The sequence below is a fragment of the Petaurus breviceps genome, unplaced genomic scaffold, assembly GCF_028583685.1.
Source record: "Petaurus breviceps papuanus isolate PSGF00001 unplaced genomic scaffold, PetGlider_PUasm1.0 90459, whole genome shotgun sequence".
NCBI classification, from domain to species: domain Eukaryota; kingdom Metazoa; phylum Chordata; class Mammalia; order Diprotodontia; family Petauridae; genus Petaurus; species Petaurus breviceps.
Window position 1 is genome coordinate 1,998,686 of NW_027187259.1, and position 25,248 is coordinate 2,023,933.

General features: G+C 34.7%; 1 protein-coding gene across 1 annotated transcript in view; it reads left to right on the forward strand.

Annotated features, from left to right (window-relative positions):
• Positions 1-5,163: 5,163 nt before the first annotated feature.
• TENT5D (terminal nucleotidyltransferase 5D) overlaps positions 5,164-25,248 on the forward strand; it is an 83,595-nt gene continuing 63,510 nt past the window's right edge. The window contains exon 1 of the mRNA XM_069062481.1: positions 5,164-5,231. The gene's annotated coding sequence lies outside the window, so the exon portion shown is untranslated. The remainder of the gene's footprint in view (positions 5,232-25,248) is intronic.

Here is a 25,248-nt window from a genome sequence, read left to right on the forward strand (position 1 = left end):
GGCGCGCGCAGATTGGCCGGTAGGGATCACGTGTCCCCTACCCGTGCCTGCGCACGTGACCCTACACGTGCCTCCGCTCTTCCGGAGAGCCTCGCGCTTCTTTCCCTTATCCCCTACCCCCGCGACTCGTGCGTCCTGCCTCGAGCTCCTGCTTTCCGGCTTTCACTCCCCCCCCTCCCCCCTCGCCCCTCCACTCTCCTGTTGGGTCGTCGCCTCAGCGGTCCCTACTGGTCGCCCTGGGCATTTTGGACCAATTTCTTTTCCCTCCCTCGCCTTCTGCCACCTTCGCAACTCATCCTGTGGCCCCTCCAGATTTGATCTCCCCCTTACTTCTGTTCGTTCCCTCAGTATAAACAAGGTATTCGGAAGGAGAAAGGTAGAGTGGGGCTATTTTATGTACTTTTCCATATTGAGGTAAAATAAAGGCTGGGGGGGAAGGGGAGGGAGGGCTAGACCTGAGTCTTCTGGTAAAGTTTGGGCCACTAAGCAATCCCAAGTGGGGCATGGGCTTACCTGGGAAGGGCCTGGCTCTCTTCAGGAGATGCTTCTTGGTCATTATGGTGGCGGGGTGGGGGTGGGGTGGCAGGTCCCACAGTTTCAGCCTAAGCGGGCCTTGAGGGCTCCAACAACCAGCTCAGGTATGGGTCCAACTCAACTTCGGTGTTGCTCTTTGGTCATTTTTTAGTCAAGTCTGACCCTTTGTGACCCTATTTGGGGTTTTCTTGGCAGAGACGCTGGAGTGGTTTGCCATTTCCTTCTCTAGAGGTCAAGTCATAGAGGTGCCACCAAAAGGCAGGAGTGTGGCCTTTTTAAGGATTTCTTAGTACTGCATCAAAGAACCTCTATCATTTCTGAGGAAACTGTTCCAATAGTGGAAAATGGAAGAGGCAGAAAACGGGAGAACCCTTGGTCAATTGTCGGGTGACCGTTAAAACATAGCAGGGGTCGGGGAGGTTAGGTGGAGGTGGCGCACAGTGAATAAAGCACTGGCCCTGGAGTCAGGAGGACCTGAGTTCAAATGCTACCTCAGACACTTAACACTTACTAGCCGTGTGACCTTGGGCAAGTCAACCCCAATAGCCCTCAAAAAAAAAAAAAGCAAAAAAAACATAGTAGGGGGTCAAGGCTATCTGCCTATCAGGACCCAGGTTCACAAGAGAGATGGAATTTGGTTTAGTGGACAGGACAGTAGACATAATCCACTTTCCTGTCTCTGCTGAGTCATCAGTGGAATGTTGGGCAAATCACCAAACTTGTCTGAGTATGGGTTTCTTCATCTGTGGAATAAAACTATGGAACAGAGTGACATAGAGATGCTACTTTAACTTGACATCACCCCTATCTTGGCATCAGAAATATTAGCTGCTAAATTGCCATAGAAGGAAGGTCCACAGAAGTACTACTTTGAAAATAATTTTATGTTCTTCTCATGAAATTGTGTTCTCAGGCAATTTGACTCGATTTTTCTCACTTTTAATTTCTTCATTTTATTTATTTATTTTGCTTTTTGGAGGGGGGAGGACAGGGCAATTGGGGTTAAATGACTTGCCCAAGGTCACACGGCTAGTAAGCAATTTCTTCATTTTAACAGAATATTTCAGTATGTGTTGAAAGCTCCATATGTTTACTTTGGGATATGTTTTTTGATAAACCAGTTCTAAAATTGATTGTATTAATTGTGTTAATGCTTTCTGGACTAAATATGAGCCCTTAATGCTTCAAAGATAAACCTATTGACTATAATCGTTGTAAGAAATGCATTCTTGGAAGAACTTATATGTATGATCTGTCACATAATATTTTTAGCATCTCTAGTCCTACCTCATTCATTTCTGTTTTAAAATGTTTATTTTTACAATGATACAGTAAAACTCAACTTGGCATATTTGACCAGGATAGCTATTAGTTCTGTACTTCTGATTTATAGGAACATTTTTTTTTCCTATTTCTGAGACACCATTTTGGCATTAAGATAAAAATAAAAGTCAATCTTTCTAAGATTCTCAGCATAGCAAAACCCATCTTACAACACATTGACATATAGTAAGGAAAGAAATGCTAGGATTTTGGAACCTAAGTTCCCTTAGGTCAGGTTGATGCATAGCATAATACTTAAATTGAAGTGCTTTAGAATATACCCAGAAGAAATTGTTGGGAAAGGATTCATGATACTTTAAATGTATTAAAAATGCTGAAGATTTGGATCACTTATATTTGGAACTCATTTCTGCTTTTTCTGTATCACTTGATACTTCAGTGGATTAATTTACCTTCTGTTGTTGATATTTTTAATTTAAGGAAAAAAAGGAAATAAAAGCATAGAAATGTCATCACTTTCAATGACATTTGTTAAGGTGACTTAAAAGTTGATTGAAGGCTGGCTGATCTAACTTTGGTTGTAAAAGTAGCATATTTTTCTTCAATTTCTAATTTCAGAAAAGTAGATTACAGATTTAGTTAAGTTTTAATGTTAAAAGTTTATATGATACAGTTTATTAAAGAAAAGTTTTGAAAGTAACTTTTAAGAATGTTCTTGGTTTACATTACCAGTGAATACACTCATGATCAGTTTGATTCACTGAAACCTTATCTTGGCATTCTGAATATACACAAAACCTTCAATTTGCTGTATACAATTTAAATAGAGCAGAAACCTCACAGATCATCTAGTTCATAACCCTTTCAGTTTACATGAAGAAAATAAGGCTTTAAGAGTTTAAACTAGTCCAAATTAGCATAGCTAGAGCCGACTCAGAGCTGGGATTAGAAGCCATGTCTTTTAACTCCAAATCCATTTTACTTTCTACTATATCACAGAACTAATAAGGATTAACTATATTAATCCAAATGGATATTTTAAAATGTGTTTATACGTTTTTTCTTTTTCTTTTTTTTTCCATTTTTTTTTTAGCAATAGGAACATCCATTTCTTCATTATATGTGTTTGTTGAATCTCTGTTGTAGTTCAGTCTTTGGCAGATTTACACGAACACGTACATGTGTGCACACACCCTCTCCCAAATAGGCAGCTTATTTTATCCTATCCTTAGAACAGGGTGATAATGACTCAAGATAGTTTCACTATCTTAATTTGCCTTCTGCCAATGTTAATGCTGAATCTAAAGATTTAGCAAAAGTAGTGTCTATTGCAGAGCCACATACAGATGAACTTAGATGAGTCATGTGTAATTATTTTTCCTATTGCTAGGCAAATAAAAGATTCTTCAGAGAATTCAAGTTCTATTACATATTTCCTGTGTGACATTGGATAAGTTATTTCCTTTCTATGGGCCTCAGTTTTCTTCCCTATAAAATTAATTAGGTTCTAAGTTTTTTTCTGGCTTTAAATCTATGACTCTAATGTGGGCTCTTTTTTGGGAGGGAAGAAGGAGTTGAGACCATCTGGGTTAAGTGATTTGCCCAAGGTCACACAGCTAGTAAGTGTCAAGTGTCTGAGGTAGAATTTGAACTCAGGTCCTCCTGATTCCAGGGCTGGTGCTCTATTCACTGTACCACCTAGCTACCCTTGTAAGACTTGTTTTCTTACATCCACTGTAGGCTGTTAAAAATGTAGTGATCCTAACTGATGGTGAGGAAAAACAAAAGTAGGAAATTAAGATTATAGTAGTACTAGATTATTTCCCCCTCCTCCTACCCCCTCCTCACTGCTGTTCTTTTTTGTGTGCTGGCTCCAATTTTGGGCACAGGTTTATAGAAACAGAGCTGGAAGGAACCTCAGAAGGACATCTAGTCCAATCCTCTCATTTTAAAGATGAGGAATCTGAGGCTCATGGAGGTTAAGTGACTTGTCCAAGGTCACACAGGTAGCAAGCACCAGAGAGGGGGGTTTTAACCTGCAGCTTCTAACTTCAGAGCCAATGCTTTTTCCACACTAACTCACTGGTATGGGGATACAGGGAAGGGGAAGAAAAAAATAAGCAGTATTTTAAGGGAATACTGGCAATACAGTAGGTTGGCAGAAGTATTTAGGAATCCCCCAAAAGACCACTTTTGCACTTTTTCAGGTGTGACTAGAGAGAAAAATTATCAAGAGATGGCTAGAAGTCATTCAGGAAGCTCTATGAAGAAGAAAAATTAGAATCCTTGACAATTCTGCAAAGGTATAGCTGAGGATTTTTATTGTTCATTGTAATATAGAGGTCACCACCAGAATTTAGGGGAAAGCCACTATCAAGGTGGTTTATTAAAATAAGGGCAAAAAGATTGCTAGTTTCAATTGGCCTTTTATTTAGTTTTTGACTGGCAAAGCCAGGAGTCACAAAAGTTCATTTAAACACAAGAGAAATGGATTTGAATAGTCATATATGTGACCTACAAAGTCCTCACCATAATTAGAGAGAAAAGAAATACAGAAAAAAGAAACAGGATGGGACCTGACACTAGGAATTAAACAGCATTTCTCATTATTAATATGAGAAAAAAGAAATAGAAAAAGGGAGAAAAATCTGGGTCAAGAGTAGTAATTAAGTTAACAGATTTACATTTTTAAAATGAATAAATACAAATTGCTTATCATAAGTTGAAAATAAGCTAAACTCTTTTAAATATGTAAATTCATAAAATAAAGTGGCATTTGAGGACTAAGTGTAATGTGTAGCTACCAGAAAGAAAATATCTAGAGCAGTCTCTTGTATATACTTTTAATAGAGTATCTAGGAATTTGATTTTTCCTCTGCTGTTAGGTAACCTTTTAAAAAACTTGAATAATCAAATTGAAATTATATTTTTTTATCATCAGCAGAGCCTGGCTGTTTCTTATTAGGTGATGTGATAAGGAAAAATAATCAAGTATTTTCTGTTAGCAGGTGTATCTTCACACTTGAGAATCCCTTAAAATTATTTTTGGAATACATACACACACACATAGAGAGAGAGACAGATACTGTGACACATTCAATAAAGTTCTGAATCTGTAGTTGGGAAGACTTTAAATTCAAAGACTCTCTTCTCTCACTCACACACACATATACACACACACACACACACACTATTCAGAGGCAAGTCACCTAACTCTTCTAAGCTTCAAGCAATACTTATTTTTATAAAGACTTATCTTTATAATATGGCATATAAAGATTTTTCTGTACAAGAATATTTGCTCAGAAATAAATTCATTTATAATTAACTTTTTTCCTTTCCTTTAGTCCAAGAGCTGTGTGAAGAAGTCTTGGGTGAAGGACAATTTACATTTGGAGTGAAGCAACAACAAGGTAAAAACCTTATTTCAATGGAGGGGCTTCATCTTTCTCCGTTTCTAAAATTCCCACCCTGTCTCATTGTTTTTTGACCCCAAGACAAACTCAATGTCAAAGTGCTATGTATATTTTTTTTTCCAAATCTTTGGTGGTGAGTTTTCATCTAGATTCTTAAGATAAAAGACCTTTCCAAGTTATTTCCATGAATACAGTTACCTAGGCGTTTGGCCAGAGAAGTCTGACATGATTTTTATACAGTTCACAAATCCCTTAAATTTTAGGACATACATCCTGTGATTTGTAACTATTCACAAGTAACTACTAAGTAGCTCACATTTTTTATTGTTGGACACAGTTATATAATATTGACTTCGTTTTGCACTAAAACAAAGTGGACCAACTCTGCTCCCAAGAATAAAACCCTAGCTTTTATTTATTTATTTTTTATTTCAAAAACTCTTTTACAGTGTCTTTTGTTTTTCACGTTACAATCATTTCCTAATGTACCTCCCCTCCTTTGTAAAGAAAACAAGTTATGAGAAACTTACTGAAACAGAGATTGCCTCTGCCAGTGTATAGAAGATCCCATACTAGTAGTCCACCATCTCTCTTCTCAGGGGAGAATCTAAGAGTAATCATCAAGTTTAGCATGACTTTAGCTATCTTTTGAGATTGTTTTCTACATTATTGAGGCATTTTATAGGATGTTTATTTGGCCTTCCCCCCTTTCCCTCAAAATATCAGTTCATACAAGTGAACTGTAACTCATTTTTTTCTGAATTTTTCTTTTATTTTCTCTACTGTGTAATGCTATTCCCTTTTACATCCATATGCTATAATTTTTTTTCAGCTATTCCCCAATTGAGGGATATATACTTTCTTTCTAGTTTTTTTGTCACCAGAAAAAATACTGCTATGAAAATATTTCAATATATGGAACCTCTCTTATCATTGAGCTTCTTGGGGATAGATGCCTAGAAGTGGTTAAACTGAGTCAAAGGGTATGAACAGTTTAATGACTTTTCTCACACAATACCACATTGTTTTCCAGAATAGTTGAGATAATTTATAGCTCCACCAAAAGTAGAATCTACTTTCTCGTAGCTCCTTCAACATAAAACCTGCCTTTTATCATCTTTTCCAATTTAATGTGTGTGAGGTAAATCTCATAGTTCTTTAAATCTGCATTTCTGTTATTAGTGATTTGGATAATTTTTTTTTTTTACTTTTGAAAATTGTTCATATCCTTTACTTACTTTTCTATCCAGGATTGATTCTTCATTTTATACAGGGTGTTCCAAAAGATTTTGTGAAATTTCAACCTATTAAAGTTTAATATCTATGTCAATTTACTCAGTGTCTTGGATATGAAATTTTAATTAGAAATGTTTAATTTAAAAAGTTTTTTCTACTCGACAGCTTTTCTTATTCTAGCTACCAATTTTTAAAAGCTTTATAATTTTACATATTTGAGGGGCAGCCAGGTGGCGCAGTGAGTAAGAGCGCCAGCCCCAGAGTCGGGAGACCCCCGGGATTGGTTCTGGCCTCAGATACTTGGCACCCACACAAAATAACTGGCCTTGTAACCTTGAGCAAGTTACTTAACCCCAATTGATTAAAAATAAATATATAATTTTACATATTTGAAATAATCAATTTTGTCTTTTGTGATTTCTAACCCTTCTTTGGGTTTCCTTGTAAAAGGTACTTCTGCTTCCTCAAAGTATTTTTTAGGATGTGACTTTTAAAAAGTTTATGTTGTTTATCTGAAAGATGCTAGTCCAAACTTATTTTCTGCAAAAATGATTTCCAGTTTCTCCAGAATTTCTTGTTAAATAGAGAAGCTTTCCTGTAGTCCTTAGTGTACCTGGGCTTGTTGAACATGGACCTATTGTTGTTCACTTCCATTTAGGTTTTTCTTGTCTACTCTCTTGTACTGATCTATTTTTTCTACCTAAAAAAAAACAGTGACAAATAGTTTTGAGAATTCTTGGCGTATAATATATTTGGAATTCAGGTAAAACTTGACACTCTTATTTCTTAATTCCTTTTTTCATTATTTACCTAAGATTGTAGATCTTTTATTTCTCCAAATGAATTTTGTTATTTTCTCTAGTTCTATAAAGGACCATCTTGCAATTCTGATATAGTGCTAAATCTATACATTTATTTAGGCAGTATTGATATTTTTATTATATTATTTATAGCTCAAACATGAACATGGGCTAGCTCTTCAATGATTGAATCTTCATTTATTTTAAAGAATATTTTGTACTTATATTTGTATAAGACCGTAGTGTAAGGTAGGCCAAATCCCAGATATTTTACAAATTGTAGAGTTGTTTTGAATGGAATTTCTTTTTCTAGAATTTCCTACTGATTTTTACTCAATTATAGTGATGATTTCTGTGGATTTATTTTGTATCCTGCTATTTTACTGAAGTTATTCATTGTCTCAATTAATTTCTGCCATGACTCCTGATATTTTCTAAGTAAGCAATGATGCCACCTAAAAATAAGCATATTTTTTCTTCTTTCTGTCAATGTTTATAAACTTGAATTTCTTTCTCTTGCATTATTGTTATAACTAGCATTTCTAATACTACATCAAATAATATTGGAGAGATGGGATATCTTTGCTTGGTCATTGTACTTACTGGGAAAGCTTCCAAGGTTTCTTCACTGCAAATAATGCTAGCTCCTTGGTTTTAGATTTGTACTTTTGATCATGTTAAAGGAGGGACCCTTCCATTCTTAATGCATGATATTGTATTTTGTTGGAGCCTTTTTCTGTACTTGTTGATATAATGATCTATTTTTGTTCAGATGATTACTTAAGCTAATTACTTTCCTAATGTTCTCTTTATATTCCTAGTATAAATCCAGCTTGGCCAGAATGAAAATTTTTTTTTTTGTATCTTTGCTAATATTTGAGGATAACCAAGTGGTGAATTAAAGCACTGGGCCTGGAGGCAAGAAGACCTTTGTTCAGATTCAGACTTAGATGTGTACTAGCTGCATGATCTAGGGTAATTCACTTAACTGCTGTCTGCCTCAGTTTCCTCATCTGTAAAATGGGGAGAATAATAGCATCTACTTCCCAGGGTTGTTCTCAGGATAAATTTAGATAATATCTATAAAGCAAATTTTATATAACTTCTAGCTATTACTATTTAACACTTTTGCATCAACCAATATTTGTTAGTGAAATTAGCCTATAATTAACATCTTTCTCTGTTTTATCTCACTCTGGTTTGAGAATCAGCACCATGTTTGCCTCATAAAAGGAGTTTAATCCAATGTCTTCTTTCTCAATTGTTGAGAACAATTTTTATAACACAGAAATTTATTGTTCTTTAAATATCATAGAATTCACTTGTAAATCCATGTTAACCACATTTACTCCACTCCCATCCCCTTGGATAGTTTGTTTATGGCATCCTTTATTTTTCTTTCTGAGATTTGCTAAGATTTATTTATTTTGTTAATTTAGTTACTTACATTTTTTAGTTATATATCCATTTCCTTTGAATTCTCAGTTTTTTAATGTTTAATTGTGGATAGTAATTTCTAGTAATTCTCTTTATTTTCTTTCTAATTTTGTTGTAAATTTACCTTATTTATTTTTTATCTCAGTAATTTGATTTTTGACTTTTTTAAAAAAAATCAAGTTTGTGGTTTATTGATTTTCTTATTGTTTAAAAGCACACTCAAGGCGCAGCTAGGTGGAGCAGTGAATAGAGCACTGGCCCTGGAGTCAGGAGGACCTGAGTTCAAATTCGACCTCAGATACTTAACACAAAAAACTTGCTGTGTGACCTTGGGCAAGTCAATTAACCCCAATTGCCCTACCTTTCCCCCTTCAAAAAAAAACACACTCAAATTTATAATTTCTATATCTTTTCCATTTTTTTTTTTACTTTTGTCTATTTCTCCTCTAATTTCCAAAACTTGAACTTTCGGACTTTATTTGGAGATTGTTAATTTCTTGATTTAGTAAACTACATGCTCAGTTCAATAATCTCTTCAATTTTTGTTAATACATGTTTTGTGAAATATATTGTGTTCTTTAACAGCATCCTATAAATTTTGGTATATTTTGTTTTGTTGTTCTTTGATATAGTTATTTTAGTTATGATTTTTTAATACTCATTTAGGAAATCATTACTTAGTTCTATATATTTTCCTTATGTTTCCTGTATAATTATGTGGACAATTTGTGTCTGACCTATGACAGAGCCTTCTGAGCTTATATTATTAACCCCAACATAGTGATGTCATTTTGGTCTTCTTTGAGAACAACCATTGTATCAATTATTCAACTTCTTTATAAATGATGTATTTAATATTTCTGCTTTTTAGCATTTATTTATGATTTCTTTAGGTACTTAGTACAAGGTGCTATGTTAAACTGACAAATAGGTATATCTTTGAATATTCCCATTCAGAAGTAGTTATAAGCCTTTGAAATCTGATTTTTCTAACAGTCCATTCACCTTGATGTTTTTCTTGTTTATCTTTCTGTTAAAGGGGGATATCTGAAAGGGGGATATTAAAATTTCCTACAAATGTACTGCTGTCAGTGTCTTTTTACAAATTTTTTTAGCTTTGGCTTTAATGATTTAGATACTATACCAAGGTACTTATGTGAATTTTCTCTGTTTAATCTCTGCTGACATTTTCCATTTTTAATGTTGCCTTCTCTGAAATCATGGTTGCAACTCTTGCTTTTTTTGAGTCATTGAAAGCACAGTAGATTTTGTTTCAGCCTCAAATTTTTACTCTGTCTTTTATGTTCTAAATCTGTTTCCTGTTGGCAGCAAATTGTTGGATTTTGTTCTCATCTATTTTGCCATTCTCCTTCATCTTATTGGTAAGTTTAACTGATTTGGATTTAAAATTATAATTGTTAAATTTGTGTTTTTCTCCATTTATTTCTTGTAAAGAAATTTTTAAAAATGTTTCTGTTAATACCTGAGTTTTCCTTCTGCCATCTTAGGCAAAGCCCTTCTTTTCTGTATTAGTGTGACAGGAGACTATATACTGTTGGGTTCCTCCCACCATCAAATTGGGGAGTATATGATCATAGATATATAGATGAGAGGAAACTTCTTCCTTAGTAAATGTGTTGAACAAAAGATTTCATGCTTCATTTACCTAAGGGCTAGGTCATGACATTTTGTTACCAACTTTCATCGACTTTGAATCTCACATTTTTTTCAGACCATTATCCAAATATACTAATGAACTATTGCTTAGTTCTAGATTGAAATACATTTAAGGATTATGACTCCATGTTCTAAAATCCACCTTAGATAGTATAAAAACTCTGAGGGAAAATTTACTTATGTAATATCTTATCTATCATAAAATTAGAGAGGAGTATGTAAAGGTAAATAAAAATTTGACAAAATTAATGATAAAGTAGGCAAGAAAAGAATTACTAAAAATATTAATTGGGGAGCTTCAATAAGTCAGTCCTTTAAGCTTTCATTCCTAAATGACAGAAACCCACCACATTGGTATTATCAGACCCCTTAGCCCTTCATGGAACTTTTTATCTAGATAATCCTGTTGCCTCCAGGATCAAAAACAAAATGCTCTTTTTAGCATTCAGACCTCTTCAACTTTTCCAGTCTTCTTAACACCTTATTCTCCATCACCTACTTTTTGAATCAGTGTCACTGGTCTCCTGGCTGTTTCATGAAAAAGAAACTCCATTTCTTGGCTTTGGGCATTTTCTCTGGCTGTCTGCCATGCCTGAAACGCTCTCTCTCTCTCCTTCATTCTACTGACCTTCCTGGCTTCCTTTAAGTTGTGACTAAAATCTCACCTTCTACAGGAAGCCTTCCCCAACTCCTCTGAATTCCAGTACCTTGCCTCCATTAATTATTTCTGATATATCTTATATATAGCTTGCTTCATAAATATTTGCTTGCATATTGTCTCCTGCATGAGATTGTAAGCTCCTTGAGGCCTCTCACAATCCCTGACACATAGTAGGTATTTAACAAATGCTTATTGAGGGGAGGCTAGGTGGCACAGTGAATAGAGCACTGTTCCTGGAGTCAGGAGGACCTGAGTTCAAATCTGGCCTCAGACACTTAACACAAAAACTAGCCAGGTGTGACCTTGGGCAAGTCACTTAATCCCAGTTGACCTCCAAAAATCAAAAACAAAAAACAAAATAAATGGTTATTGATTGATTAACAATCACCACTTTAACTGTAACATGTCTCAAGTTCTTTATCTACCTGTAAAATAACTTAAAATATATTCAATAAACTCTTCCAGTTAGCATCTGCCACTATACCTTGAGCCTCTTGGTTACCTGTGAAACATGACAATGTGTTGCTATGATAACTGATTTCAGCTGACCATCAAGTTCTGCATAAGGTTTTAGGCTAGTAATTAATCAGAACCAGAAATTAGTTATTTACCATAGATTAGTAGGTGGAAAAAACTGTTTCCCCCCCCTCCCCTTTTGAAAACTGAGAATTTGTCAATTCTTTGGAAAAAGAAGTATTTCAAAGAGCCCCAATGTGCTTCTAGTATTTCACATCACTTTGCCAACATTATTTAACTAAACTGTTTTTGAATAGAGATAAGTCACAAAACTTAGCCCTAATTTTGCCTCCTGAAGAAAATTATATATAGGGTTAAGTAATTTTTCCAAGATTATATAACAAGTTGGTACTGGCCTTTCCAGTTTGATTCCACTGTGTAATGTGAATTTGTATAGAAAGAAAGATATTTGGAGTAAGAAAATAAAACAACAATTTAATAATTCTCTCTGATTATCTTAGTAAAGATAATATTTCCTTAATAAAGAACTTTTCATTTTTTTAAGAAGGCAGGATTTATGGATCTCGATTTTTCACATTTTCATTATATTTATTATATTATTTCTTTGAAATTTCTTCTGTTTTTGGTATACTATAATTTATCTAATAGATCTTTCTTACTGTTCCTTTTTCCTTGCTTTTATTTCTTCCCTCTAAAACCTACATACATTCACACATCATTCTTGTGGTCCTTTTTAAGTGAGTCACAATCAAGGAGACTTTAAGGTCAAGCTCATTTTGTATTTATAGTCTCCACAACTGTTAGAATGCTAACATTAATATAAATTGATTGATATTGATTAATAACATTAATATAAATTAATAAAATATAAACACAAATATGGAGGGGGAGAGAGAGAGAGAGAGAGAGAGAGAGAGAGAGAGAGAATATGGTATTGTGGAAAGGTCAGCCTTAGAGTCAGGACCAGTTCAAGTCCTGCCTATGATACATACTGGTTGTGTAACCATGAGCAAGTCACTTCTTGCCAGTACTTATTGGCAAGCAACTCTTTAAGGTTGTAAATTTTAGGCAAACTGCCAACCTGAAGCAGTGAAGAGAATTTATACACTTTTGGAGCTCCCCTTACCAATGAAATCATTGGTAATAGATTATGTGTCTACTTATCTATATACATAGTTGTTTGCAGGTTGTGTTTTGCCTCTCTTTGTATCCCCAGTAGACATTTAAGCAAATATTTACAGATTATTTCTTTATCTATCTATCTCGATTAGGAGCTATATATTACATACTGAGACTCTTAGAAAAAAACAATAGCTGCTAACCATTAGACAAAATCACATAATAAATTTGTGAGGGACTTTAGAGGCTGTTGAGTTTGAAATATGCCTGAATAAGAATTCTCTTTAAATCATAACTGACAAATGGTCATCCAGCTTTTGATTGAAGATCTCCAGTGATATGAAACTCATTCCATCCTGAGATACTATGCAAATGTTTAAGAGATATATAAAACTCAAACCAGGAGACATTTTGTGCCATAAGCCAAAAGCAGTAATAACTTAGTATTCTGTATAAGATATTAATATATTTATAAGAGCTTTTTCATCTATGATGAATCCTGGCTTAATTTTAATAGCTAAAATACTTGATATTAGTTATTATTAACTTCTACATCAATATCATCTTCTTGTTGCATTCTAGGGGACTATATCTAAATTTGGAGAACTGCTACTTCAATAAACCTTTCAGGGTTTTGAGATGGGGAAATATTACCTACCAGAAGTACGTGTGTATGGCATGAGGCAGCTTTCAGTAAAGTTAGTATACTATCCAGTAGTTCTGGCTCCCAGAAGTTTTGCGCTGATAATGATAAAGATTGGTGAATCTCAGCACCAGAAAATGCTCCCTAATTTTATAACTTTGATATCCTTGGGGATGGTGTAAGAACAAATCATTTGACTAATGACCCTGAAATTTTTTTGTGTAGTTTTTTAAAAGGCATGTAATAGATTAATTAAGGTGCTAATTTATTTTAAACTTAAATACTAAAACTTAGAAAAAGAAATATTATAGACTTAAATACTAAAACTTATATGCAAAATAAGAAAAAACATTGCCATGTACACAGAACATAAGAGAGTATTCAAAATACACAGCAATAAATTTCCATTTCAAGAAAGCCTATATAATAAATACTACACATTGTGTTCTGATCTATCCATCTTTGCTTCCTTGTAAGTTTTCTTTTGTACTCTGCTGTATACTTTTTACTTTGTTCTTTTCCCCTCTTCCTCACCTTGCTCCTCCAAGAAGGTTACAATTAAGTATAGACATATACATACATACACATATATACATGTGTGTATATATATGTATACACACTTGTCTATTTTTCCATCCTTTATATTTTGTTTTGTTATTTCTTGGTCTCATAACTTTGCTGGCTTCTCCTTGCCCAATTCTAATTTTCAAGGAGTCATTTTCTTCCTCAAGATTATGGATCTAGGGGGCAGTGAGGTGGCACAGTGAATAGAGCACTGGCCCTGGAGTCAGGAGGACCTGAGTTCAAATCAGGCCTCAGACAGTTAACACAAAAACTAGCCGTGTGACCATGTGACCTTGGGCAAGTCACTTAACCCCAATTTCCCTAGCTTCCCCTCTCCAAAAAAGAAAATATTATGGATCTATATTTCTAGTTAGTTTACTTTCTTTTCATAATCTTTTTGTTTTACTTGGGTTCTTTTTTTTTTACTTTTTCCTCAATCTCTCTCATTTGATTTTTAGTCTTTTTAAAGTTCTTCTATGAATTATTTTGGTGCAGGTGACAATTTGATGTTTCTCTTTGGGGTAGGAGAAACTTTCTTTGCTTCAATATCTTCCTCTGAAGACAAACACCTAGTCTTCTCTATTCCTTTCTATGGCTGGGTTCTTTCTCCTTTGCCTGCTCATTTTTTAATTAATTAATTTATAGCAGTTTGTTATTATAATCACCTCTAGTCCTGGGATATGGGGGATGATGTCTCCAGCCCCAGATCCTCCTCCAGTTCTCCCCTCTGTCCTAGAACTGAAACCAAGAGCTCTACCTTCCTGTAAGTGCTCATAACCAGCAATGTCCCTGCCCCATTGCTTCTGAATTCACCAGGGTGTGTGCTGATTCCATAGATGGTCCTGGCATCCTTTATCAGCAGAGGTTTCCTCAATCTTTCCCTGCTCAGAGGCTGGACTCCCCACACTGTCCAGGAGGTAAAAATTCCTCTGGCTGAGGCCGAGGTTACCACCCAACCCAGCTAGTCCCAGTTTCAGTGGAACTAGTCTGGAGGTGTTTTCATTTTTCAGGGACCAAACGTTGGATTTTCTCAGGTTGTCCCAGGAGGATCACTCTTCTGCCCCAGCTCTTGTTTATTTTCACCACTCTATGTCCTGAGGCACTATTTTGTCTTATTTATGAAGCAGATCTGGAGAGCTTGGAATTTTCTGTCTTACTTTGCCATCTTCCCAGAATCCTCTCTGAGGTTAATTTTTTCTAAAATAAGATGCAGTTTTACATCTGTGCTTCTCTGTGTTGAGGGGTTGAGGGCTCTATTTGAATCACTAACAAGTGTTGTTGTTCAGTCACATCCAACTCGTCATGACCCAGTGGAAAATATTATACCAATACTGACCATGGAGTTTTCTTGGGAATGATAGTAGAATGGTCTGCCATTTCCTTCTCCAGTGGATTAAGGCAAATAGAGGTTAAGTGACTTGCTCAGGGTCATACAGCTAGTGTCTAAGACCAGATTTGAACTCAGGTCTTCCTGACTCCAGTCCCAGTGCTGTATCTATTGAACCATCTAGTTAGTAGCTAGCTACTCTGATAAAAGAGCCCTAGATGTTTGTATGAGGATTTGTCAACTCCTGGACCTGGTTAAGGGAACAGGTGGTGATATATGCCAACAAATGATAGCTGAGTAGCTACTGAGGTACACTATGAGATTTCGAGGGAAATTATGTCTCACCTAGACTGAGTCCAGAATTTCTCCTGGCAATATACAATAAAAGAAAAGGTTACCAAAAGGAAGTTGAACTGCAAGTAACTAGAAAATTTGTGAAGGTCTTGAAGAATAGATAATGGAACATATTATCTCTGCCATGTTCTTCCTGGCAGAGAGGTGGGTGACTATTGGAACAGAATGTTGTATACATTATCAGATACAGCCCAAGTTATAAAATATTTTTGCTTGCTCTTTTATACAAGGAAGGGTTCAGTCTAGAGAATGAGAGTTCCCTTCTCTTACCACAGAAAGGACAGTGATGTTAACACAAAGCATAAGTAAAATGTATTTTTGAAAAACTTTGGTACAACTGACTCTTAAAGGACTTGGGAGAGATCAGAGAGATGACTGGGAAGCTGTCAGTGATGAACTTGGAGTGGCATTATGGAAGGCCTAACCCCTCCTTCCTCTTCTTTCTGAAGCCATTAAAGCCTCTATGAGGAAGACTGAGGTAGAAGTTGAGAATGGAGGATCCAATAGAGCAGAAACTTGGAGAGCCTTTTAAGGGCTCAGTTTCATCCAGAAACTTCTTTTACACACACAGTTAGATCATAAGTTCACTCCTTAGAGCTTGGATTAGAGGCAGGGGCTGTGAAATAGGAGACTGATAATGTATCATTGTGATTTTTCTTTTATTTCCTTTGTTGATTTTATACTGTGAATTTCTCCTTTATTGTTCATCTTACCTCGTTTGAGGCATTTTTCACTTTTTTGAGGCGTTGGGTGGAGGAGCTAAGTTTTGCTGGAACCTTCACTTATCTACCTTTACATAATTCTCACTCATTCATCTTACACATGAGACAACATGAAGGTTCTTATTCAAGTATGTGTTGAACCTATATGATATTTGATGGCCTTTCAGATTTTTAGATTCAATGATTTTATGATATATTCACTGACAGAAAATGGTATTAGATTATTATTTATATTACAGATTCTATTTTAGTATTATATTTACAATTGATTTTGTCCTAAAGAACTACTTGGTTGTCCATTAAAAGGGATGACAGCCGTCTCGAAGTTGAAGTATATTAAAATAATTTTATAGTGGCTAAATGAATGAATGGGAAAGACAAGACATGTTGACTCTTTTAATCATAAACTTGTTTATTGGTCCATTTAGGGAAAATTATTCTGTTTCTGCAGAAGCATTATGCCTATGTCGTGTCTGTCATTCTCTATCTATAGCTATAGTGTCATGTTTTACTAAAGAGATGATTAGCATAAAGACTTTGTAATAAAATCCTCACACTACTAAAGAGCTTAATAGGCAGAAACATAATGAAGAAATAATTATAAACTATGAATAAAATTCAGGTTCTTGGTATTTAAAGGTCTATTTTCTTTTTCAATTATTCTTCTGAACAAATATTAAAATAATACTGCTTTTTAAAATAGTCTATCAGATGCCAAAAGACTTGGTAGAAGAGTAAAGCCGGACCCAAGCCAGGGTTCAAATCACAAAAAATGGCAGTTCAGGTTTGGTTTGGAGATTATTTTGAGATGTTACATTTCAGCACTTTAGCAGATTAGTGAGTTCATTTGTATGGGTCCTTTCTGTATTAAAGCAGACTGTAACCCTTCCAACACCTTAGTGGAGTCTTTATGAGTTGCTCCGACTGAAAAAAAAATTAGCACCTGGTAACCAATATTTGGATGATTGAAATCCTTCTAACTTAGCTAAAGAGGTTCTTGTATGATAGACATTTCCAATGCTGGGTCTTTCTAGTTTGAAAACTTTCCAGCCTGGAAGGATCTGCCTAAGTTTCTGCTCTACTGGCACAGCCTCAGAGAACTCTGGCTCAACTCTACACAGCATGATGAAGATCACAGTAGAGATGTGGGTCATTAATATTATTTATTTTGTCCACATTTTAAAGAACCTTATTTTATTTTTTCCTGTTTTAAAATTAGGAACCTAAAAATGCTAACTAAAATAAGCACTTCCAAATATACAAGAGAGCAGAGAGAATTGTGCATGAAACTGCAGATCTCTTATCTATATCTTGCTTTTGTCTTAAAGTATATAATAAATTTAACATTTTACTCCAAAAGCTATCTTACTTGTTTTTTTATTCCTTATGGTCTTCCTTATATTCTCTTCTTTGCATTTAGAAAAATATGTTTCAGTGACCCCATTTTCTTTTTTTAGTGGAGTGTGTGGCCTAGATTCCTTCTCCCTCTTGACCCCCCACCAATGAGAAAAACAAAACAAAACCCTTATAACAAATATGCATAGTCAAGCAAAACAAATTCACATTTTGCCTACATCTGAAAATGTTTGTCTCATTCTCCAAATTGAGTCCATCAACTTTCTTTTTCAGAAAGTGAGCATGCCTGGTCCCCTGGAGTCCTGATGGTCACTCTACTAATCAGAGTTCTTAAAGCTCTTAAAGTTGTCTTAAAAATATTGTAAAATTTGGTTTTGCTTATTTTCATACAGCATCAATTCATACACGTCTGTACCAGGTTTCTCTCTGTGCTTGTGATTTCCCCTAAGTCACAAAGCAAGTTAGTGGAAGAATTAGGACTAACTTAGATTATACACCCTTCCACTGTATCATGCTGTCTATGTCCCCTTACTTGTTCCCTGTATACTCCTACACATCCCAGATTTCCTGCCTTTCTGAATTGGTCATGGAGTTTATTTGGTTGGAAGTCTTCCTCTCTACAATGGAACCCTTCTTTATGCAAGAAGAGACAGCTCTATCCAGTTGGACCTCCTGCCATTTAATTAGAGACACTGAAATTATCATACCATATTGTATGTCTTTCAGGTTTGTATTGCCAATGAAAATCTTTAGATGTATGTTGGATCTTCCCAGGGTAGATTAAGAGATGAATCCACTCTTAAGCCAATTAAAACAGTAGTAATCTCTTCTTAGCTTATTTGGGCTAAGAGAATAGTGTGTATTTTAGTTGAACAAATCAATCTCACAGTATTTTTCTTCAATAGGATGAAACTTAAACATGAAATGTAAATGCCCTGACTAGACCTCTAGATTATAGAGTTAATTTGTGTCAAAACTTTTAGTGTTCAGTACTTCAATGGATCTTTGGTGGAGTTATAAACTGATCCAAGAATTCTGGAGAACAATTTGGAACTATTCCCAAAGGGCTATAAAACTGTGAATACCCTTTGACTCAGCAATACCACTAACAGTATGACAACTGAGCTGTAATGTATCATCCTTCATTGTCCCTATGTGACCAACTCCCTTCTTTTTACAATAATACATTTTCTGGATATTTTTTTTCTGCAACTTCTTGCATGCAAGCCATTGTTGGCAATATGCTACAGACTACTTAAAATCTAAGATGCACTTCTCACATATTCATAGCTTTCATTATTAGACAAAGCAATTTTCTTTGTAAAGGGGAAAAATAAGATAATGAAATTTGAGTCTTATTATTAGAAAATTAACAGATATGAAAACTTCATTGAATTGCTTTACAAGCTAAGATTGGTCATGCAGTATGAGTTTTACTTTGCCACAGCTTCTAATAAAAGTCATATAATTATAATCTTGAATTTCAAAGGTGTTAATATGTATTAAACCATGACAATTAAAAAAGAAAAGGTTTTAAAGATTCTTATTTAACATTTATTTTAACTACCTAGAGTTTTGCTTACATATATTCTTGACAGGTTTAGGATAGGTTTGGATTTTTTTAATTAAATGTTTTTAAATACCATGACATTTTTATATATAATTACTGACTTTATGATACATGAATTATTATATTTGCCTAAGTAATGATATTAACTTTGGAAAACAATGACTACAACCCCCAATTTCCTGATATATTCACACCTCAAAACCTTGTAATATGGCATCACAGTCTTGATTTGATTTTGTGTTTAATCTGGAGCCAAATTTAGTGACTACTATCATTGAATCTTCAGTGGTATGAGTACAACTCTAACATTTCATTAATTCTACTTTCCCCTCTGGCCCAACACTGATTTAAAAAAAAAGCATTGTTTTATTTGAATATATAGCATTTGATACTTTTTATTACTCTCTTTTTGCATCTTTTAAGGGGTGACCTATATCTACTAGTTTTTTCCCCCTTTTATAGGGAAAAAGCGCCTAATTGTTGAACACTTGGGAAGAGATGTTGAAATTAGTGATTGTTTAGGTGATATAACACTTACAATACTAAAGCAATTGGATTTCATTATACTTATGTATATATCCATTGCCTTAAACTCAGTCTTATTTTGTTCTAAATTTGATTCTGGTTGCTGGGGTGGAAGTGATGGGTAGTTAGAGGGGAAAATAATTGTTCTATCTTACAGTTTATGACAGAGGAGAAGAAAACCAAGAATATTCTGATATTTACCCTAGATTTTTTTTATAGCCAGCATTTTTTCATTTTTGTTATTGACTATTTTTAAATTTTTTTTGCAAAATAATTATTTTAACATTCATTAAAAAAATTTTGACTGAATTTTCTCTGATTCTCCCAACCTTCTTCCACCCCTTGAGAAGGTAAGAAATGTGATATCAATTATACATATGAAATTATGCAAAATATATTTCTATGTTTGTTATTGTTGTTGTATAGTTGATTAGTTGTATCTGACTCTGTGTCCCCATTTGTGATTTTCTTGGCAAAGACATTTAAGTGGTTTGCCATTTTCTTCTTCAACTCATTTTGTAGATGAGGAAACTAAGGCAAACAGGGTTAAATGACTTGCCTACAATCACATAGCTAGTAGAGGTCTGAGGCCAGATTTAAACTCCAGGTTTTCTTGACTATAAGACTAACATTCTATCCACCGTGCCACTCCATTTCCTTTTCTTTCTTTTTTTTTTAGTGTTTGACCTAGAGTCCTTCTTCCTCCTGATCCTCTCCCCAAGAAAAAACAAAACAAATTCCCAGGGGCCGCTAGGTGGTGCAGTGAATAGAACACCAACCCTAATCTGGCCTCAGACACTTAACACAAAAACTAGTAGTGTGACCCTGGGCAAGTCACTTAACCCAGATTGCCCTCAAAAGCAAAACCAAACAAAACAAATTCCCTTGGTCATAGTGTATGTGTGATCTTTGTGATATATTGCTGTAATCTCCTTGCTCATATTTTATTTAAAATTTTTGCATCAATATTCATTAGGGAAATTGGTCTATAGTTTTCTTTCTCTGTTTTTTCTCATTCTGGTTTAGGTATTAGCACCATATTTGTTTCATAAAAGAAATTTGGTAGGACCCCTTTGCTTATTTTTCCAAATAGTTTATATAGTATTGAAATTAATTAATTAATTCTTTAAATGTTTGGTAGAATTTACTTGTGAATCCTGGTCTTGGGTTACCCTAGATTTTGCAAGAGCATATTTCAAAGGGTTTAGAGGAAAGACAGATAGGATTCAACTTTTCTTGGGTATCAACTCCCTCAGTCATTTGTGGCCTGTCATTTCCAGTACAAAAGTTCTGCTGGGGAAGTCTGTTGAGGGGTATGGGAAGCTCTCAAGAATCAAATTCTGTAGACACAGTGGGAAACATTTACAATGAGGAGGAAAAGGAGAGTTGTCTGAAAACACTAAGTGTCTTTTGAAGACAAAACTCAGCTACTAACTTAAAATTTTAAAAGATATGTAAAGGGGGCAGCCAGGTGGTTCAGTGAATAAGAGCATGGGCCCCAGAGTCAGGAAAACCTGGGGATCCAATCCGGGCTCAGACACTCAGCACCACACCCAGAAATAACTGGCCATGTAACCTTGAGCAGGTTACTTAATCCTGATTGTTTTAAAAAAAGTTAATTAAAAAAATAAAAGATATGTAAAGAAGATGAAAGCAAATACAGGTAAAAGAGGATAAGTAATATAAATATGCCTGTGGTACTATAAGAATGGTGTCAGGAATGCTAAAGCTTAGAGTGATCTTAGATTGATAAGGAAAACTGGAGATGATAAAATGTTTATTTGTTTTAAGTCATGTTGCAAGTGTTTAAGAGGAAATTAATTATAAAAGGGATAGGCCTACTGCACAGGGTAGATGGAATGATGATAAAAGAGAAAAGGCAGAACTGCTTGATTCTTACTTTGCTTCTGTTTTCTCTATCAAGGAGAATGACCTAGTTGCCTTTGATGAATCAGTCACAGGATCACTGATGTGAGCTGGAGGAAACCAGAGAAACCATGTAGTCAAATGCCTTCATTTTACAGATGAGGAAATTTCAGAACAGAGAAGTTAAGGGACTTATCTAAGCTCATACAGGTAGCAAGAAAGAAGGGTAGAATTTGAATGTACTTGGCCAAGATGAATTACATTAGCTGTGATTGCTGAGCCAATGTCAGTTATGTTTAAAAGATCATGGAAAACAAAAAAGCTGACATAGGACTGGAGAAAGTTAATGTTGTCTAAATGTCTTTAAAATGAGAGTATAGAGTCTTCAAACTATAGACCAGTGAACTTGATTTCAATTTCTGGTGAAATTCTATAAAGGATTTTATCAAAGAGACAATTAATGAACTGATAAAAAAAAAGGTAAGCCAGCACAGCTTCAAGAAAAGGTCATGTCAGCCTAATCTTATTGATAGCTAGCAAACACATTGGATTACAAAATCAGCATCCAAAAAGGTCTTGACAAATTGGAACCTTTGACTGAATATGATCAAATTTAATTTAATAGGGATAAATGTCAAGACTTAACGAGTTCAACAAAATCAGCTTCATATATTTCTATATTAGTCATGTTGTGAAAGAAAACACAAATAAAAAAATAAACACAAGAATAAAGTAAAAATTAGTATGCTTTGATCTGCATTCAGACTCCATCAGTTCTTTCTCTGGAGATAGATATCATTTTTCATCATGAGTCTTTTGGAACTGTCATGGATTATTGTATTGCTGAGAATAGCTAAGTCATTCACAGTTGATCACCATACAATATTGCTGTTACTGTGTACGATGCTTCCTCATTCTTCTTACTTCACTCTGAATCAGTTTGTGTAAGTCTTTCCAGGTTTTTCAAAAATCATCCTGCTCATCATTTTAAAAAATTTTCACATTAGTCATGTTGTATAGAAGAATTAGAATGAATAGGAGGAACTACGAGAAAGAAAAAACAAAACAAAAAAAGAGAGCAAATAGTATGCTCTGATCTGCATTCACACCCCATAGTTCTTTCTCTGGATGTGTATGGCATTTTCCATCTTGAGTCTTTTTGAGTTGTCTTAGGTCCTTGCATTGCTGAGAAGAGCTAAGTCTATCAAAGTCAGTCATTACACAATGGCTATTACTGTGTACAATGTTCTCCTGGTTCTGCTCACTTCACTCAACATCAGTTCATATAAGTCTTTCCAGGTTTTTCTGATGTCTGCCTCCTCATCATTTCTTATAGCACAATAGTATTACATTAAATTCATATACCATAACTTGTTCAGTCATTCCCAGTTGATAGGCATCCGTTCAATTTCCAGTTCTTGGACCACAAAAATCTGCTCATCATTTCTCATAGCACAAATATATTCCATTATAATCACATACCACAACTTGTTCTGCCATTCCCCAATTGATGTATATCCCTTCAATTTCTATTTGCTACCACAAAAAACTGCTATAAATATTTTTGTACAAATAAGTACTTTCCCTTTTATAAAATCTCTCTGGGATACAGACCTTTTAGTGGCATTGCTGGGTCAAAGGGTATGCACAGTTTTATAGCTCTTTGGGCATAGTTCCCAATTGCTCTCTAGAATGGACGGATCAGTTCATAACTCCACCAACAGTATATTAGTGATTCAGTTTTCCCATATCCCTTCCAACATTTATCATTTTCCTTTTCTATCATATTAGACAATTCTGATAGGTGTGAGGTGGTACCTCTGAGTTGTTTTAATTTGCATTTCTCTAATAGTGATTTAGAACATTTTTTCATATGTTTATATAACTTTGATTTCTTTGTCTGAAAACTGCCTATTCATATCCTTTGATCGTTTATCAATTGGGGAATGACTTGCATTCTTATACATTTTACTCAGTTCTTTATATATTTGAGAAATGAGGCCTTTATCAGAGATACTTGCTATAAACTTTTTCCTTAGCTTTCTGCTTTCATTCTAATCTTGATTGCATTGCTTTTGTTTGTACAAAACTTTTAAAATTTAATATAATCAAAATTATCCACTTTACATTTTGTGATGTTCTGTCTCTTATTTGGTCATAAATTTTTCCCTTATAAATAGATCTGACAGTAAATTGTTACATGATCCCCAAATTTTCTTATGGTATCACCCTTTATGTCTAAATCAAAATGTACCCATTTTGACCTTATCTTGGCATACTGTGTATGATGTTGGTCTATACCTAATTTCTGCTATTCTGTTTTCCAGTTTTCCCAGGAGTTTTTGTCAAATAGTGAGTTCTTGTCTCAAAAGCTTGGGTCTTTGGGTTTATCTAATTTCTCTAATGGTCATTCACTCCTGCATCTTATCTACCTAATCTGTTTCACTGATGTACCACTCTATTACTTTGCCAGTGCCAGACTGTTTTTTATGATTACAGCTCTATATAATACAGATTGATAGTTGGTGTGGCTAGGCCACCTTCCTTCATATTTTTTTCATTGATTCCCTTGATATTCTTGACCTTTTGTTCTTCCAGATGAATTTTGTTATTATTTTTTATAGTTTTATAAAATATTTTTGGTAGCTTAATTGGTATGGCACTGAATAAGTAAATTAATTTAGGTAGAATTCTCATTTTTCTTATATTGACTTGGCCTACCCATGAGCAATTGATATTTTTCTAATTGTTTAGATCTGAGTTTATTTGTGTGAAAAAATATTTTGTAATTGTGTTTATATAGTTCCCGAGTTTGTCTTGGCAAGTAGACTCCCAAATTTTTTATATTGTCTACTGTTATTTTAAATAGAAATCTGACAGTTTCAGAAGAAACTGGGAAGACATTTATGAACTAATGCAGACTGAGGTGAGGAGAACCAGAAAAACAACTGCAAAAGACTTTAGAATTCTAATTAATGCAATGATAAACCATGAGTCTGAAAGAATAAAGATACAAGGGGCGGCCAGGTGGCTCAGTGAGTAAGAGTACCAGTCCCAGTGTCAGGATGACCAGGGGATCGAATCCCAGGCTCAGATACTTAGTGCCACACCCAGAAATAACTGGCCATGTAACCTTGAGCAAGTTACTTTACCCCAATTGCTTATTTAAAAAAAAAGAATAAAGATACAACATGCCATTTACCACCTAGTAGAGAGGTGATGAACTTAAAATGTGGAAGGAGGCATAGCTTTTTGGACATGGCTAACACAGGAATTTGTTTTGTTGGAATATGTAGATATTGAGGGATTTTGTGTGTGTGCATGTGCGTGTGTTTTGTTTTGTTTTTGCTTGTTCAAGGAGGGTATTGGGAGGTACAGATTAATAAAAAATATACTTGTTACTCAAAAAGTAAAAATAATACACTAAAAAGAAAAGAAATAGATGGTACTTTGATGTTGTCATTTGGATTATTTAAATCAGTTCTGGGCACAATTTAGGATAGAATTTGATAAGCTAGAGACCACAGGGCTTCTTAAACTTTTTCTACTTGTGACCCCTTCAGCACTTCTTGAACTGTGGATCGAGACCCCCATATGGGGATTGCGACCCACAGTTCAAGAACTGGAGAGCTAGAGAACATCTAGAAGAATGTAAACAGGATGATGAAGAGTCTTGAGAT